Raw genomic sequence first — 6,000 nt, 5'->3', positions numbered from 1 at the left:
AATCATAGCACAGAGAACCGCTAAGAAACTTGCTAACATTTTTAGGTGTGGTGATGTTTTGGGGTTGGGTCTAACTACTTCCATCTTTTAGAGTTGCATTTTGAAATAGTTACAGATGAACATATGCCATTTCAGATATTCTTCCAAATAACTATGGTGGCCGCAGATGGGGCTTGGGGTGTAGATAATTCAAGACTGATCACAAGCTGATCACAGTGCAAGCTGGAGTTGGGGAATCTGGGGTTTCATTGAGGTACTCTTTCTGCTTTAATATACATGTGAACATTTCTGTAGCATTTTTTTTAAAACTTTTATAAGGTTGTCCAATTGGGACAGTTTCAATTTTGTAAGATGAAGCTATGCAGATGGGTGGTGATAATTACAAGAATAGTGATGTATTTAAGGCCCTGAAGTGTTATGTGTATTTTCTTATATCTGAAAGGAAAAAAATATGTACAAGTTGCTTGCAGAAGGGTGTAAAGACAGTTCCTGGCAAAGTGCTTGGCTTGCAAGCAAGGGGAGAAAGCCCCGAGTTCTAAGCCTAGTTCCCATGTGTTGTACTTACCTTCCTATTGCCTAGACAAAACATGAGACCCAACACAGCAAATGGGAAAACAAAAATCCCTTTTATAGTAGCTAAGTTTCACCTCCCAAACTGCTACTAGCTGGACAACAAGCATTCAAAGTACAGGAGGCTATGGTGGCCATCTCATTTATGCCCCCACCATATAATCAGGGGAGCATGCCTGTAATCTTGGTGCTGGGAGGCAGAGATAGGAGGATCCCTAGGACTCACTGGACAGCCAGTCTCATTTGTAATCTCTAGGCAGTGGGAGATCCTGTCCCAAAATGAGGTGGGTAGGGCTGGCGTGGTGGCACACGCTTTTACTCCTAGCACTGGGGAGGCACAGGTACGAGGATCACCGTGAGTTTGGAGATTATCAAGACTACAGAGTGAATTCCAGGTCAGCCTGGGCTAGAGAGAGACCCGACCTTGAAAAAAAGGGGGGCAGCTGGAGAGATGGCTTAGGGGTTAGGCGTTTGTCTGCAAAGCCAAAGGACTTCAGTTTGACTCTCCAAGACCCATGTAAGCCAGATGCACAAGGGGAAGCATGTGTCTGGAGTTTGTTTGTAGTGGCTGGAGGCTTTGGTGCACCCATTCTCTCTCCTCTCTCTCTCTCTCAAATACATAAATAAATAATTAAAAATAAAAAGAGAGGTAGGTGGTATCTGAGAATGACACCTGAGGTTGTTTTCTGGTACCTATGCATGCATGTGTGTCTACATATGTGCATACACATCACATGCATGTACACATGGAAGAAAAGAGATGCTGTCAGATAAATTGTTAAAAGAACAACATTGGGAAACCAGGCATGCATGATGACTCACACCTGTAATCCTAGCACTTGAATGGCTGAGGCAGGAGGATTGCTGTCAGATCAAGGTCACCCTGGGCTACATAGAAAGACTTTCAAAATAAAAGCAAGTAATGGCTGGGGAGATGGCTCAGTGGTTGAAGGTGCTGGCTTGCAAAGCCTGCCAACCAGGGTTCTATTCCTCAGAACCCACATAAAGCCAGACTCACATGTAATGGGAGTTTATTTGGAGCAGCAAGAGGCCCTGGCATATCCATTCTCTCTTTCTCTTTCCTCTCTCTCATATAAATAAATAAAAATATTTTTAAAAACCCAAAGAACAACACTGAAAATAAGGAATGGAAGCTATGTACGTATGTGGAAGAAAATACAAATACCACATAAATCAGAAAGACATAATTCAAGGTAAAAGCATTACTTGGACAGGAAGGATGTAACTGATAGAAGTTAGGATCCACAAAGAAAGTATAGCAGGCAAGCCGGGCGTGGTGGTGCACGCCTTTAATCCCAGCATTCGGGAGTCAGAGGTAAGAGGATTGCCTTGAGTTTGAGGCCACCCTGAGACTACATAGTGAATTCCAGGTCAGCCTGAGCTAGAGTGAGACCCTACCTCGTAAAACCAAAAAATAAATAAATAAAGATGGGGAAGAACAGCAAGCACTATATCCAACTGCAAAAAAAAAAGTGTTAACAAATTGATATTACTGGTCCTGGCTCCACAGCTGTCGAGCTATGAAGCAAACTGCATGGAAAGCAAAATGAAAACCTCTGCTTCAAAATACCTAAAACATAAACTGGCCCACGAGCCACCCAATGGAGCCACAGACTTGCAGAGATCTTTAGTGCTGTGTTAGTTCCTGCCACGAGTCACTGCAAACAACCCGACAAGTGTGCGCCACCACGCCCAGCATCTCCTCTAGTTTTTAAAAAATATTATTTATTTATTTATTTATTTAAGAGAGAGGGAGGGAATGGATGTGCCAGAGTCTCCAGCCACTGCAAATGAACTCCAGACGCATACGCCCCATTGTGCATCTGGCTTACGTGGGTCCTGGAGAATCAAACCAGGATCCTATGACCCTGCAGGCAAACGCCTTAACTGCCAAGCCCTCTCTCCAGCCCCCATCTCCTCTATTTTGATGTCATCTCCCCTCTATCACGCAGGTCTTGTATAGGTAGCATCAGCCACCGTGAGGCCATGAACACCACAACCACTTTGTATTCGGAAGACATTTTTGCAAAGCACTCCTCCCTTTCCTTTGGCTCTTAATTTTTTTTTTTTTTTTCTGCCACATCCTCTGTCAAGTTCCTTGAGCCTTGGAGGGTGTGATAGAGTTGTGCTGAACACACCACTGTCAGTTCTTTTCATCATCTTAGTGAACTTTGAGTCTCCCCAGTGGTCACTGCCAGATGACAAGAGAAGTTTCTCTAACCAAAAGGATTACTCTGTGAGCATAAATGTAAGTATTTAGAGAGCAGTTTTGTGTGTGTGTGTGTGTGTGTGTGTGTGTGTGTGTGTGTGTGTCTCAGAGAGAGAGGGAGGGAGAATGGACATGCCAAAGCCTCTAGCCCCTGCAAATAAACTCCAGATATACCACTTTGTGTATCTGGCTTTACATGGGTTTCGAGAAACCAAGTTGTTAGGCTTCCCTACCCCCATCCTGCCCCAGCGACTTCCTTCTGCAGCATAGATTCAGCACTGCTCGCTCTGTGGTAAGCCCGAGATGGCAGGGGAGGAGCTGAAACAGGCAGGCCGAAGGGGCTGTGGGAGGGGAACAGCACAGGAAACGTGTGGGCCAAGGGCAATGCTGGGGGTTCTTTCTTTCTTTCATTTTCTTTTTTTGTTTTGTTTTTCAAGGTAGGGTCTTACTTTAGCCAGGCTGACCTGGAATTCACTGTGTAGTCTCAGGGTGGCCTCAAACTCACAGTGATCCTCCTCCCTCTGCCTACCCAGTGCTGGGATTAAAGGCGTGTGCCACCACGCCTGGCTTCATGTCCTTTGTTCTTGTTTGGTTCTTTTAAACCATACAAACTGGTGCACAGGAGGTCCCAGGCCAGTGCAGGGCAGACAAGGGAATACAGGAAAGGAGGGCCAAGATGTGAGAGGCAGGCCATCTTCTATCTATCTCCCAGGGTCCTAACTTGCCTGGGAGCATAGCATATCTCCTCACTGGGCCACCACCCCCAGGATAGCCTCTTCCTCTTTGTCACTTCCTCCTTGGTGGGAGGGAGTCTAAGAAAGATGCCAAATTCGTTTCTTTGGCTCGCCAGAAGATTCATAGCATCCAGGAAGGAAGGGCCTTTGCATCTCACTGATCTGCCAGACCCAAACTCACTTCCCATCCCTTCTCAGATAGGTTGGCTGACAGGCTAGACTATGGCCAAGATAACTCTAGAGGCATTTTATGAACCTATGTGAGATGGGGAAATTTGGCTATGGGTCAGAAGAGATTGAGCAAGGGCAGAAAGTTAAGCAATCATGAACTTTGGAGGAAAACCAGAAAGTTGTACAAGGGCGAACGTACAACAGTAGTCTGTCCACTTAGCTCAGCAATGGATAAGAATTATGTACTCAGAATAATAAAAGGACTAAGCATGAATTAAAAACAAAATTGGGGGCTGGAGAGATGGCTTAGCAGTTAAGGTGCTTGCCTGCAAAGCCAAAGGACTTTAGTTCAATTCCCCAGCGTCCACATAAGCCAGATGCACAAGGTGGTGCATGTATCTGGAGTTCATTTGCAGTGGCTGGAGGCCTGGCGCGCCCATGTGCCCATTCTTCCTCTCTCTCTCTCTTTCTCTCTCTCTCTCTCAAATAAATAAATAAATAAAATTAATTAAAAAAAATTGGGAGCCGGGCGTGGTGGTGCACGCCTTTAATCCCAGCACTTGGGAGGCAGAGGTAGGAGGAGCACCATGAGTTCGAGGCCACCCTGAGACTGCATCGTGAATTCCAGGACAGCCTGAGATAGAGTGAGACCCTACCTCAAAAAACTAAAAAAATAATAAATAAATAAATAAATTGGGGGCTGGATAGATGGCTCAGTGATTAAGGCGCTTACCTGCAAAGGCTGATGGTCCGGGTTTGATATCCTAGTACCCACGTAAAGCCAGATGCAAAAAGTGGTATATACATCTGGAGTTCTTTTTCAGTGAGGGGAGACCCTGGCATGTCAAAACTCATTCTCTGTCTCTTTTTGTCTGTCTCTCTCTCTCTCTTAAATAACATAAGAAAAATATTTTTTTAGATCATAATGTAGCGCTAGATGGGCTAGGGACGAAGGGGAGGACCAATACTCACACACCAAAATAGGAAGGCCCAAACGCCCTTCCCCCACGCAGACCTGACTCTTCCATGCACTACGAAGGCCATGCATGCCGGCGTGTCTGTGAGGCTCTCAAAGGTCGGGTAGGAGACGCCTAACCCTAACCCAGCTCTTCCTGGACAAGACCTCTGCCTCCACTAAGAGCATGCTGTTTCTCTTCCTGCTACTTACCAAACCACGATTTCCTTTTCAGTGCGTGGTTCCACGAATGTCCTCAATACAGCAACTTGAAGACGTCCTCAGGAGGGTGCCCGTAGCAGACGCAGGCTGCCGTCATCCAGCAGTGTGGGCTCTCCAACCCTACTCCTGGGCTTGCTTCCATGGCACCTCCTGCTCTCCTCTCTTCTGTTGCGGGGTGTGCCGGCTTAGCTAAGGACTTGCCCTTAGGGACTGATGGGCTCCACAAGCAGTGTCTTTCTTCTTTCAGCCCCAGCGACCCTCAGCTCTAGTGTTTTGAGAGCAATTAAGAGCATGTGACAGGGTTCTGCTGAAAGGCCCGGTCCATGGCAGGTACTCAGTACATGGGAAGAGGCAGTTAAGAAAAAGTGAATGAAGCCGGGTGTGGTGGCGCACGCCTTTAATCCCAGCACAGATCCCAGGTAGAGGTAGGAGGATCGCTGTGAGTTCGAGGCCACCCTGAGACTCTATAGAGCATTCCAGGTCAGCCTGGGCTAGAGTGAGACCCTACCTCAGAAAAAAGTAAAATAAAAAAGAAAACAGAGTAAGTATAAGAAAAGCCCCTCCATGTCCAAATGCTAGAGGACACTGCTGACCACTGTAAAGGGTCAGGACGCTCGCGGCGTGAGGCTTTTGTGTCTTTTGTTTTTAAGTCAGTCTCATTCTCACCGAGGCTGACCTGGGTGTGCTCTTCCATCACTCACCCGTCTGCATGCGTCCTTGAGCAGGAGTCTCGGATTCAGGAGCTTGCTGCTTTCATGAGCCCCAGAGCTTCCCCAGTCTTTGCCCCTCAGAACTGCGTTACAGACGGGCATGGCCATGCCCAGCTCTTTATATGGGTGCTAGGACAGCAAGCCAGGATGACTTCAGGTCCTCTCAGGCCCTCGTGCTTATGAGGAATGTACTCTTAACCACTGAGCTATCTGTCCAGCACTTTTTAAATTTTTTTTTTGGGGGGGGGCTGGAGAGATGGCTTAGCAGTTAAATGCTTGCCTATGAAGCCTAAGGACCCCGGTTCGAGGCTCGATTCCCCAGGACCCATGTTAGCCAGATGCACAAGGGGGCACACGCGTCTGGAGTTTGTTTGCAGTGGCTGGAAGCCCTGGTGTGCCCATTCTCTC

This window comes from Jaculus jaculus, chromosome 5 (genome assembly GCF_020740685.1).
Source record: "Jaculus jaculus isolate mJacJac1 chromosome 5, mJacJac1.mat.Y.cur, whole genome shotgun sequence".
In the NCBI taxonomy this organism is placed as follows: Eukaryota; Metazoa; Chordata; class Mammalia; order Rodentia; family Dipodidae; genus Jaculus; species Jaculus jaculus.
Note: the sequence above shows the minus strand (reverse complement) of the source record.